Genomic DNA, 13688 nt, shown 5'->3' with positions numbered 1-13688 from the left:
AACTTTAAGTCCCACAGGACCTTAGCACTGTTGTTTTAAACGACCTTCAGTGGTGTCTCCCATTGGGAGTTGGGTACTTCTATGTTGTTCCTATACACTATCTCAGACAGGATATGCCTCTCCGAGTACAGCCTGCAGCCTGGGTCCTGTCGACTCTGGATCTGATGCTTAGGGCCTGTTCTTGTGTTGCCATGATCAGAGCTTCTGTCCTTTCCTTTATGTCAGCCTTTTCCTGATAGCCATCTACCTGTATTCGTGAACACTTCACATTTCTTCCTAGATTATTCCTGGATTGAGGTTCTGGCACTCACTAATGCTCATTCTTCCTATTTCCATAGTTTTTCGAGCCTAAGAATCCTGGATGTTGGGTGTAGACCTCCATGCATTGTGAGGAGTTTAGGGGTCTTGACATTGGTGGCATCTACTTCCTCTTATGGTCAGCTTATTATTCCAGCTGGGTACCAAATGGTCAATAGGGTGCATGCACTGATGGCTTGGAGTTTACTCCTCCTGCTGAACTCTCCTCCTGCTGAACTGGTTTCCCAGTACCTGTCATATCTTCTGGAGGTATTTGGCTTCTGTTGACCTTTGTGCTTCTTTATCCTGGTCCCCGTTAGCCTGTAGGATACCCAGGTACTTGTAGCTGTCCTGCATCTCCACTATTCTGCCCTCTTAGTTTATTTCAAACATTTAAAAGAACAAAGTATTGCTATTGACATATATCAATATTCAGCAAGCCAATACAACCCAAAACTAAATACCTGATATATCAATTTTCTGTATATAAAGTAACTCATATATTATGCTAAGGGATACTAGTGTACTTGTGTGTCCAGATCTGGTCACTTCTGGCTCCAAAAAACAAAAACTCAAAACCTAAGGTTTGAAACTGTCCCTATGGCAGTTTTTCACTTTTCTGAGAAACTGGACATTGAGGGTCATTATCTATTCAGAGCCATTCCTGTCATCACACTGAAAGAAAGCACAGTGACATTTCTGCCACAGATTTCAACAGATAATAACATCTTTATTTTTAAGAATAATCTCTACAGACGGTGGATGAGATTTCTATATAACAAAACTTTCTGTTGAAAACGAAGGCTAACTTTATGATAGTGTCATTATAATAAGACAAATGTGCCATATACTATATTATGTATATATTTTGTTTACAAACCTAAAACCTTTGTTTCTGTTGAGCTGACATAAGCCTTGAGATGCAAAAAAAAAAAAAACATTTCTACTCAATCAGAGTGAGAGGTTCAAAAACATCTACAACCACTAAATGAGAGGACTTTCAAAAGTCAGAAGATTATTACCTATTATAATGCACAATTTCACACCGTATTCATTTACTAACTGGTGCTTGAAGATGCTTTTCTTTCTCTGTTATCTTGTAAAGGGGTAAAAGTGCACATAAGTAACTAGAGGTCAGCAAAATAATATGAAAAAATATAAACCATACAATTCAAACAACATCATCCTTGCTGTTAGACAGAGGTTATAAACACCTTGTACAGTGACTGTACTGTACAGCGACTACAGTGAGTGTACAGTCTTATCCACTTTTGTTCTTCACACCCTCCCTCTCCTGTTTCCTATATAAAGACGCTGCCTAGCTGTCACTCCTACTGAGGCTGGCCAACAAAGAAACGTTTCAGCTTAAGTCCTGCCCACAATATTGAGCTTAACAGAAAACAAAACTTTTTATTCATGTTTTAATCACATTTCCATTGCATTGGGGGCAATGTTAATGATCTATCACCGTCTGTTTTAACTCTTTAGCTATTCTGTTTGATTGCATGACAAAATTACATTAAAAAGTAACATGAAGCCTTAGGTAGACTACAGCAATACATCTGTAAGAACATAAAGGCTATATTCCTTTTTGCAAATACACTTACTGGACACTTTATTAGTTACACAGTGATAGTACTATGTTGAACCTCTTTTTGTCTTCAGAACTGTTTTAACTATTTGTGCTTTAATTATTTGTGGCGCAGATTCAACAAGGTGCTGGAAATATTACACCACATACCACAGGCGCTCTACTGGACTGAGATCTGATGACTGTCATTTGAGTACAGTGTACATTGTAATTTTCAAGAAACCAGTTTTTGTGACATAGCATGTTGCCGTGCTCAATGCAGCCATCAGAAGATGGCTAAGGAAAGGCAACATCAATCTTGAAAGGCACATCCCATCCAGATGTTGTCTTTTTCAGTCTTTTGCATATTTCATCAAGACAATGTTAAACTACATACTGCATCTATTACAAGGCATGGTTGTCCAGATCTTTCACCAACTGGTGCGTCAATAAATGAAGAAAAGAGAGAACATCCTCGCCCAAAAGTCCAGCAGCTGGTCTCCTCCATTTCCAGACATTTATGCACTGTTGTTAAAAAAAGAGGGGATACTACACAACAGTAAACACTGGCCCAGCTTTTATGTGACATGTTGCCAAAATCAAAATCAATATGCGGCAATACTTTTCTTAAAATGACACATTTTGTCATTTTCACATTCTATTGTGAATAAAATATCAATTTATGGGATTTAGATTTTACACAGCATCCTAACTTTTTTAGAAATAGTCTTCTAAATAGATGTGCAGCAAATGAATTGTGTGTTTGCTCAGAAACGATAAATACCAGAAAAAACAGAAAAAGACACATTTTAAAAATCACACAAGAATAATACATATTTCTAAAACAGAAGGTGAGTGTTGACCTAATTCTTCTTGACCTCAGCAACAGCTGAGCAACCCACTCACGATTATTGCACGATGCCAGATTGAATAAGACAATATGATTACTTCTGGGCCCTCTGGTCAGCCGGACAGTAATGACAGACACATTTCATTTCCTGTTTCTGTCCTGAGCAAGGGAAGAAAGCCAGAAAGGATTATGTCAGATGGCTGTTGATTCAGTGTTGCCTGATTGTCCCTGATTCAGATTGGGGGGAGAAAGGATTTAAGGAGAAAAAACATAGAAATGTTTAGAGCTTGGGATTTTTAAAAAGTCCCTAGAAATCTCCAGTTTGAATAGTGCCTACAAATTCAAGAAATTCAACAGCATCTTCATCATCTTCAGCAGTAATAGTGTTACACTTTTTTACAGCACTGGATACTTTGATGATATTTGGAGTTATTTTATGTTTATTCTATACTGCATTTGGTGTATTAATTCCTGTTATTGGCTTTTTGGTTTAATGCACATTGCTGGCATAATACATTATTGCATTTTTTTTAAAGGTTTCCTTGCAATCGTCTACATCGATTTTATAATCTCTCTACATTTGTTTAACTTGACAAGCGCTATAATGTGACTTTTAAAAACGACTGCTATAAATGAGCAATAATGTTATTATAAAGTAAAATAGTTAAACCAAAAAGATCATCAACAGTACTAATGAACACGTGAATCAGAAAAGTCTTTCTGTGACAGATCTACTTCTCCTGTCACCTCCTGTGCACAAGCTGCTTCCTCCATATAAACTAAAATGGGAATTGGTGGAGAGGAATTTAGTTAATATGTGTTTAAAGTAGTTTTATTGTTAAGATGAAACAAAAAGTTCAAATTCACAACTCTGACCCAACTACAGCGTCTGTGTACACTAGGGTGACCAGGTGTCCCACTTTATAGAGGGAGTGCACATCATTTTTATTCCTTGTCCCCGCGTTCCACATATTGAGACAGTGGCCCACATTCTGATTGGCTGTAGCCTGCAATACACTTTTCCAAAGTCAGGCTTTTAGCCAATGTACGTAAAGAAAGCAGGGAAAGCTTTCATCATAGTCAAGAGCAGGTTATCCTGTGTTTTGCTGCCAGTAGGGAAAACTTAACAAAGTCACAAGTGATGTGCATTTTGGCCGAACATGATGGAAACAGAATGAAAATAAAAGAACAAAAAATCCCTGAAAACTACATATAATTGGGTGAAGCTGTTGGAAGGCACTTCCTTTGCTTTTTTGCCAGGGTTATTTTTCAATTTTGTGTGAGGGGAAACATGGTATAAAGTGACATGGAAGGTGTGAGTCATAAATGGCTCAGAATCTTTTAAAGAAGTCAGGTGTGCCCATAAGAGACGTACAGATATGTAGCTGCAGTCCTACTGAACCCCAAAGACAATTACAAGACAATTACAGTATTGCTTAGAACCAGCTTAAGCTTCCTTTTACGCCTGTTATACTTAGTTGGTGAGAGAGCTGGAAAATTGGCTACCTCTTAGCACTACTGTGTTTTAACACTGTGCCCCCAAAACACTACTACTCCCTTTTCCTTTTTTTGGGATGTGCTTGTCTTAGTACAAGTTTGAAAAGGTTTCCTTTCTTATTTTGTTTTTTCTTTATTTGATTCCAGAATGTGTGTACCCATCAGCTCTCCTAGAGTAACCGCCTGTCTCCTGGAATCTCCCCCATGCTCTTGAGACTGTGCAGGGAGACACAGCAAACCTTCTGGCGATGGCATGTGTTGATGTGCCATCCCGGAGGAGTTCCGCATATCGCCTCATGCCACCAATAGTGACACTGACCTGAGTCTAATGCAAAACTGGTGAAAATGAGGAGGGAGAAAGTGTCAAAAATGTCTTCCAACTCTAAACCCATTGTCTCATTGTCTCCCCTCTAGTGCACATGTTGTTAATTTTATTACCACCAACACAGCTGATACTGATCAACAACCCCCTCTGCTACTTAACTGGCTGGATCAATATCCCAGACGTTTAACTGACTTTTGACCAGGACATGTCCTTCAATGCACATATTAAACAAATATGTAAGACTGCGTTCTTCCATTTGTGCAACATCTCTAAAATTAGAAATATCCTGTCTCAGAGTGACGCTGAAAAACTAGTTCATGCATTTATTACTTCCAGGCTGGACTACTGTAATTCATTATTATCAGGATGTCCAAAAAACTCACTGAAAAGCCTTCAGCTAATCCAAAATGCTGCAGCAAGAGTACTGACAGGGACTAGAAAGAGAGAGCAGATTTCTCCTGTTTTGGCTTCCCTTCATTGGCTTCCTGTTAAATCCAGAATTGAATTCAAAATCCTGCTACTCACATACAAGGTCTTAAATAATCAGGCCCCATCTTATCTTAATGACCTTGTAGTACTGTCACACAGCAGAAATTTGTGTTTTTATGTTTTATCAATCTGTGTATTGGTACATAGTGTTGATTTTATTTGCATGATTTTATAGTGATATTTATATTGCATGTTTGTTTATTGATATTTATACTGCATGGTTTTATCCTCATATTTATATTTGTGTTAATGTTGTACCATGTTCCTTTAACCCACTGTGGACTAAACAGATAATTGTAGGCACCTGTGAGGTCGGGGCGTTCCCCAAGGTGGCCTATCAGCCGCCAGGTTGACCTGTTAAAGGGGATGGTGAGTGCAGAGACAAAAGGAGAGAGGAGTGACGCACGAAGGGTGAGGAGGCGAAAAAGGAACGCGTGCAACCCCGCACGTGTGTGGAACGAACTGCTGCCTGACTGTGGGGCGCCGCGAGTTGTTCAGCGATCCAGTCCTAACGGCAGGAACGGCAACAGTGGGTGGTGATGGCTGCAATGCACGACAGGGCAGGGATGCCCCTCTGCCTGCATCTGACGGTGAGACGAGGGAGGCCGTGTTCAGGTGTGGAGTGGGGCAGGACTGTGCGGCGACGCGCTGTCAGAAGGAGACAGGTCTGCGATAGGAGCCCCCTCCCTGGTCTGTTGCTGACGAGTTTTACCATACTGGAAGAGAAGTTCCTCTCCTGTCTCCTTCATATAAGGACCATTCGCCCAGGTGTGGCTGGACTGTGGGATTATGGGACTATGGGAGAGTAATTTTAGTATATGGAAAACATGTTTTAGCCTTGTTTTAATATTGTATAGTTATTTCTGCCGGCAGGGTTTTTAGTGGGTTGCAACACTATTTTTATTGTATACGGGGAATTTTATCTTGTATTTGTGACTCTGGCTGTGTTTGTTTTATGGAAATAAATGGTGTTTGAAGCCAGCTTAGTTTCTGTGCCCTGTGCGCTGACCCACCCACTCCCCTTTTTCGCTTGTATGTATACCAGACGTGGTGGTGGTGAAGATTTAGGTCCACCAGTCTTAGCGGCTACAGTACCATATCACCCTATTAGAGCACTTCGCTCTCACACTGCAGGCCTACTTGTTGTTCCTAGAGTATTTAAAAGTAGAATGGGAGGGAGAGCCTTCAGTTTTCAGGCCTCTCTTCTGTGGAACCAGCTTCCAGTTTGGATTCGGGAGACAGACACTATCTCTACTTTTAAGATTAGGCTTAAAACTTTCCTTGTTGCTAAAGCATATAGTTAGGGCTGGACCAGGTGACCCTGAATCCTCCCTTAGTTATGCTGCAATAGACGTAGGCTGCCGGGGGATTCCCATGATGCATTGAGTTTTTCCTTTCCAGTCACCTTTCTCACTCACTATGTATTAATAGACCTCTCTGCATTGAATCATATCTGTTATTAACCTCTGTCTCTCTTCCACAGCATGTCTTTATCCTGTCTTCCTTCTCTCACCCCAACCGGTCGCAGCAGATGGCCGCCCCTCCCTGAGCCTGGTTCTGCCGGAGGTTTCTTCCTGTTAAAAGGGAGTTTTTCCTTCCCACTGTTGCCAAAGTGCTTGCTCATAGGGGGTCATATGATTGTTGGGTTTTTCTCTGTATCTATGAAGCACCTTGAGGCGACTTATGTTGTGATTTGGTGCTATATAAATAAAATTGAATTGAATTGAATTGAACTTGATGCTTTACTTTAAAAAGTGTTGCTTTCCTTTTTTTGAGCACTGTCAGACCTGTCAGTATGCTGATATGAGACAATCCACAGAGCTTGTCGGCTTCCTCCCATCTCGTTCACTTACTTCTGCCTACTTTCTGCAGACCCGACATGCCTGCCTATCAAATTAATTCAGATTTACTTCATGTACATGTGCCATCTCAGTTTCTTGCCTCTGACCCCAGCAGTGTCCGCCCACTTTAGATTGAACTCCATGCTATTAGTAGACTGCAGAGATTCATGGTTGGGATGCAACTAAATGCCAAACACACCCACGGTCAGACTGTGCATGCATCTGTCTGCACCTCTTATTAGTGTCATTATGTGACAAGTTAGGTGGGAGAGACTACACTTTTATTACAGGCCTTTTCCCTCAGTGGATATATTGACTTGTGTGACATACTGTTAGTGATACCTCTGTTGTGCTCAAAGCTCTCAATACCAGGACCGCAAAACTAAATTAGCTCAGTGGAATTAATTTTATTCACGATAGCTTTGCTCTTTCACGTCAGGTCAGTCAGTTTTCTGAGAAACATTCTTGCAGTCAGGTCAAAAAGTTTGGTAACCTCACTTCATCCAATTCAAACCTGAGCAGGGATTTAAATAAGCAGTGATTTTATGATGGCAGCTTTCATCCATCAAATGTGACTTTCATTTCACCTTTGTCTTATTGTGTGGGTTAAATAACAGCCAACAGTGTCAACACAGCACAATGTGTAGCGCCGATTGGAGCCTTTGGGGTCAAGTGCTTCATTCAAGCTCAAGCAGCTGTAAGCCTAGGGTCAGGTTCACCCTTCAAAGCGCGCGGCAGATGTATGGCCCGTCAAACATTCAGTACACAACCTTGCAAAGATCGTGCACACACGCAAACTCCTCGCCAGTGTTGACCAGAACAAATATACAGCAAACACACTTCCCCCTCCCCCACACTCATGCCCACCCCCCTCCAATATACGTTTATAATCACACAGTGTCCGTTTTAATCTGCTGATCTAAAGGCGCGGCGTGCCATCTGGGAAAGCTTGGCAGTGTTTATGTACGCTTGTGCACTTTGTCTGGGTCCCCGTTCGTCTATCCTAAAACAGTGAAACAAATGTGAGTATGATGCAGATGACACACTTATTAAGCACAAACCCAGAGGGTGCTCCGCTATTTTTTGCTTTCACGGACATACAGACCACCTGACCCACATCGTAAGCTTGTTGGAGGCAAGTGCATTACCCATGGTCAAAAGCACACACACATACATGTCACTCTGGGTCAGCTGTCTCTATTGACACACTGCGCTCAAGCTAAAAAAAAAAAAAAAGCAGAAGTATGAGATTTTTTTGCTTCTTTCTTAATATTAATCAATAAATGCAGAGGTATGGTTTAAAGCACCAAAGTAACACATTCCTTATTTTGTGTTTTTGTGTTTCATCTCACATAAATGTATCAACCACGTATTTAGAGGATAAGCTCTGGATACATCAGGTATCACGCCTCATCTCACAAAAAGTTGTTTAGCTGCCATTCATGCACAGCTTCTCAACTCATCTTAACCGAAGTTAAGATGGCAGCCTTTTTGTTGAAGCCCTACAGTGTAATTAGCTGTCAACGCAAAGCGATGGATAGATTTTGTTGTGGAAGCATTCATGAGAAAATTCTGTCCCTGCCAACAAAGTAAAGGAAGCAAAAATTCGGACAATCTGATACTTAGATTGTCAAACTATGATTCCAAATAGTCTCTCTACTGTGGCCGTTTTTTAATACCTTTTTGATTCGTGTAAATATGTTTTTAAAAAAAGTGAATGGATGGATGGACGGACGGACGGACGGACGGACGGATGTTTTTAAAAGCACCGTTATCATGTTTTGACCACATATCAGATTTTGAAAATGTCCATTAAAAGTATTTATTCATTGTTGGTTTTTATTTTTTGGTCTTCTGGTCAATAATTTATCTGAAGAAGCACATAAAGTTTTCTTCCTCATCAGGTCAGCTTGATGGTGCTTCATGCGCACATGGCTGCCAGTCTCATAAATGCAGTTTAGCATATTTCTGCATCCACGGATTTGGCCTGGCACAGCCAAGGCTCTGCGATGGCACAGGTCTCTGAGCGAGGGATTAGTCAGACACACTGATCCAAACTGTGCACCTCTGGTGAGAGTCTGTGGACATTAACATGGATTAACTTGCTGACCAGTAAAATGCTTGTTTCAACAGAAGAGGTTTGTTAATAAACTGCGACATTCTTTCAAAGTGAATTTGGTATTGTGGCATTATTGGAGCGTAGCTGTTAACATGCACTGCCTTTGAAGTCAAGAGCAGCTTCTGATCTCAGCTTCTGATCAGCTCAGTCTTCAAACTGTTTAGACTGGTTTGACAAAATTACCTAAAAAGGAAATTTTGCATTACTATGCAAATATACAACAAGTTTGTCAGACTAAGCACATTTTCCACAACACAAAAGTCAGATAAGAGACTTTTTCTTAAGTGGAGTTAAACAGCAAAGCAAGTAAGCATAGAGTTTGGGTGCTATTAACTTTTCTTTTGTAGCTAAAGTTGAATTCTTAAGTTTAACCAAAATATTTGCTTGGTTTTTGGGTTGTTGTTTTTTTTACATACAACAATGAATAACGTCATAAACCCTGAAAAAACCAACATCTGGATGCGAGCATACATTGCTCTACAGCATTTATATACTTTTCAGCATTGCTGGTGGGTTTCCAGATGTGTAAGCTGCCAATTTCATAGGCTCTAATTCACCCTCATACCATCAGAGGTGCAGCCTTTGAATTCAGCACTCAAAACAAGTCGGGTGTGCCCTCTCACTTTTATTCTAGAGGACACAGCGTTCACAGAACGGTTTTCCACTTTGCCTCAGTCCATATTAAATGAGCTGTCAACAGAAGGCGCTGTGTTTCTGGATCACGTTCACATAAGGCTTCTTCTTTGCATGATGGAGCTTTAACCTGGATTTGTGGATGGCACGGTAAACTGTGTTCACAGAAGATTATTTCTGGAAGTGTTCCTGATCCCATGCAGTGATTTCCATAACAGCATCATGCCTGTTTTTGATGAAGTGCTAGCTGAGGGCCCAAAGATCACATGCATCCAACACTAATCTTTGGCCTTGTAACTTTCACTCTCTCCAGATTCTCTGAATCTGTTGATGACATTATCCACTGTACATAATGAAATTTTCAAGGTCTTCATAATTTTACATTGAACAACATTACACTTTTTGTACCACTTACATTTCCAGCCTTTTGTTGCCCCCCATCTCAAACTTTGCTGCATCGAAATCAAAATGAGTTCATATTTTTCAAAAAGTCGTGCAATTTCTCAGTTAAAACATTTGATCTTTCCTATTTTCTCTCTATTTTGTTTACCTTTTATACTGTATCAGTAGGAATAAAATATTTACACTGCACGGTTTGACTCACCCTTGTATAACGCCCACTGCCCTGCCTGTTGAAAGAGTGCACGCAGGCGGCCATAACATGATGACCGATTTCATCAACCAACGACAACTCACAAACAACTACAGCTGGCACCCAGTTACAACAAAAACATTACTCTGACTTTGAAATAAATATGCAAAAACAATCGTCAACCTCAAGGTTGTCTTTTAACTCAGCTTTCACTTTGAGAACGACAGAAACTTTTCAACACGAACAGACAGTAACAATCTGCTCCCGGAAAATAATCAAATACAGTGAAGGATGTTGTTTCTACATTGTTAGGCTTCTAAGACACCAGCAGACAGAGAGACTTAGAGAGTAAGAAAAGAAACATGATGACATGCAGTAAAATGACAAATTGGCCTTGAGTCCAAAGCTTTACAAGAATAGGGTGAGCCTGCCAAAACTCTCTGTATGCCCCACCCCAATCCTATTATTTCAGGGTCTTCATTAAGGATACGCTGTACTGTATAAAATTCAAAGCAGTGATACAAACAAGTTATTTAGTAAAAGCCTTATAATGATTTGCCTCCGAATGAGGTAAAAGACAAAACAGAAGACAAATGGCAGAGACGTCATAGTGAATAACAAACAGGGAAATCAGAGAAAACACGGGGACAAGTGTACAAAAATACAAGTGTGACAGAGATGTGTGAAATGAAACTGACAGAGAAAATGAGGCGAAAGGATATTCAAAAAACACATGAATAATCAGTGTGAAAGGCACAAAATAAAAATGGCCGAGAACAGAGGGGGGAGAGAAATAGGGAGAAGATGGAAGCACGCTGAGTGATATTGTAATGAATGAGGCTCGGGTCATTCCCATGTTAGTGTATGTCACGCTGCAGCAGTGCCTCCATGGCCTACATTCTGCCAGCTGGCAATGCACGAGTGCATTCATGAGTGTGCACTTCCACTCACACAAACACACAAACACAGATCAGTTGAGACAGGAGCGGGGCAATATTGCCAGTGGAAAAGACGAAAACGGTCTACACTCACTCATGCAAACAAGCAGTTTTTACTTCGTTCTCTCTTTCTTTCTTTTTTCCTTTCTCGTTTTTGAAGTAATGTGCTGTGAAATAAAGATGTTGAAACTTCCTAAATAGCTCTTTCTCAACATCTATTTCTGGTTTGGCTAAATTTTAAAAAAAAACCTCCCAGTTTGCAAACCCCAAAAAGAACAATTTGCCTATGAGCACAAGTCAGGATTCCCTCATGCAAGGTTGGTAATGGTTTCCTGATGCCTGAGTATTACCCAATCTGATGCCCCAGTTCCATCTACAGCAGCATAAAACTAATTTTAAAGTTGCATGAGGCAGATTAGCCTAGTTCAGCCAAGTGGTATAAATTGCGATAGGTTAGCTAACGTCTCACGATATCACCGTCATTCTCATAACCCAGAACGTGAATATGAAAAAGGAAAGTTGGCAGCATCACTGAGAGAGGAGAAGGCGAGTGTTGTTGGGGGTGAACAAGAGTATGTGTAGCTCTGTGTGCTGATGTGAAAGGTTTGTGCAAGTGTGTACAAAAGAGATGGGGTCACAATGATACTGGGGACTCCATCCCAGTATTACTAATCCACTGAAAGGGAAAACTAAGCTCCTTAAAGGTTCCCCAGTGGAGCGACCACTTTAGCCCAGCACGAGAAAATTAGATGAGAATTGACAGATTATGATCACACGCACAGTAACAAAGAGAGATTAAAAGTAATATGAGCAACCAAAGAAGCACACAGAAGAGGAACAAGGGCACAAAAGAAGGTATAAAAGAAAAAAATGTCTAAAAATGTGGGAAGTATATTTAAGAAGGAGAAAGAAGTTAGGGGAGATCGCACACATCTCTGCAGCATCCTCAAAACAAGCCACGCTGGTCCACGCAGCAAATGCAGTGCTGTTTCCAACATAACGTGCAACTTCAGAATACATGTAAAGTGAGTACAGTCAAGTATGACAACACGGACTACTCACCTATTCTAGGCTGCTCTCATGGCTGGCACAGAGAAGCATCACTCCAACATGCACACACCACCAGCAGCACCAACTACGAGTGAGTGCAAACATAAGTAGGAAGAGAAGGAGCACTCAAAGGTGGTGAGAAGAGAAAAAATAGATTTCCAAACAAATGTGTCTGTGAGCGGGGTGTGCGAGTGTCTGTGTGTATGTGTGTGTGTGTTGGATGTGTAAGGGGGGGATCCACTCCAGCAGCGAATGGTATCGGAGCGCCCTGTCTCTCTCCCCCTCTCTCTCTCTCTCTCACTCTGGCAACTGTGACACGTCAGGGTTTCATCCAGACCCCTCCCTCCTTCCCACTCTCTCCCTGTCTTTCCCTCGTTCGCTCTTCCAATCCCTCTCTTTGACTCTCTTAATCCCTCGCATCCCCAGCCTCCCAATCTGAAGACAGATAAAGACCCCGAGCTGTGAGACTAGCACACACGTACGTATAAGAATAAGTGGCCCTGTTTAACCTTCGCACACTGGCCATGAGAATAATTTTATTCTTATGTCACATTTATTTTCTATACTTTTACCAACTTTAATGGTGTTTTCACTGGTTGAGATTTAATAAGTCAGGGTTTAATTTTAACAAAAAACGTGTTACTTAGAGAAACTGAAACAATATGTACTTATATGTGAGAGGATTAGGGAAACTGAAAAAAAAACATATTTCAAACATATTTTTGTTTTTCTGTTGGTTTAAAATTCTGATTTTGGAGTGAAAAAACTAGTTTTAATTCTAATATAATAATAATAATGCTTCTTAAAAGTCTAACCAAATTCTGAGTTCAGAATTCCAGCAATCAGTCAGGATGACATTAATCTCAGATGTTTGATTTGTTTGTTGTTCTCAAAAAAAAAATCATTTTTATTAAAGTCGTAATTTGGATTTTAATCTCAGAATTTGGGGGGAAAAAATCATTTTAAGTGGCCTTAATTAATCTTCTTCTCTATATTTATATCTGACAGCATGGCCTAAATTACTGAGGTCAACATTTGATTTCATGCACACAGGGCCTGTTTGCTGGATAATCAAGTAAAGAACTAAAGTAAACATAAAACAAACATAGGTTTGCTGACTGCCCACATATAAGTAATCACTGTACTCATCAGTGTCCTGACCTCATAAATGACAACTTACCAGTGTTGCGTTGTGTGGGTACTTTAAGATGCTGCTTCCTCCCCTGCTCCTCTCCGAGTAGGTAGTACCAACCTTGAACTTCCTAGAGCACACACACGCAATGATTGACTGTGTGTATATATGTTTGTGAGTGCATGTCTCATCATCAATGTGACAACATCAAAATGTTGTACATAAAATCAAAAACAGACAAAAACCAAAACGAGTGCAAACCAGTTTGGTTGTTCCTCCAGGGCTAAATGTGCATAAACTCACCGCTTGTAATGTTTACACTAACAGCTGATGCCCCTACGTCTTCACTAGTGCC

The 13688-nt window shown here is 40.5% G+C and overlaps 1 protein-coding gene across 1 annotated transcript in view; it reads right to left on the bottom strand.

Annotated features, from left to right (window-relative positions):
* The window catches only part of rgs3a (regulator of G protein signaling 3a), a 123757-nt gene extending 111313 nt beyond the window's left edge, over positions 1 to 12444 (bottom strand). The window contains exon 1 of the mRNA XM_085279731.1: positions 12214 to 12444. The gene's annotated coding sequence lies outside the window, so the exon portion shown is untranslated. The remainder of the gene's footprint in view (positions 1 to 12213) is intronic.
* Positions 12445 to 13688: the final 1244 nt, after the last annotated feature.

This window comes from Mchenga conophoros, linkage group LG7, assembly GCF_057382185.1.
Source record: "Mchenga conophoros isolate Kocher_MC1m ecotype Shallow Benthic linkage group LG7, M_conophoros_male_GT1.1, whole genome shotgun sequence".
Lineage (NCBI taxonomy): Eukaryota > Metazoa > Chordata > Actinopteri > Cichliformes > Cichlidae > Mchenga > Mchenga conophoros.
This window is presented reverse-complemented; position numbering and strand designations above follow the sequence as displayed.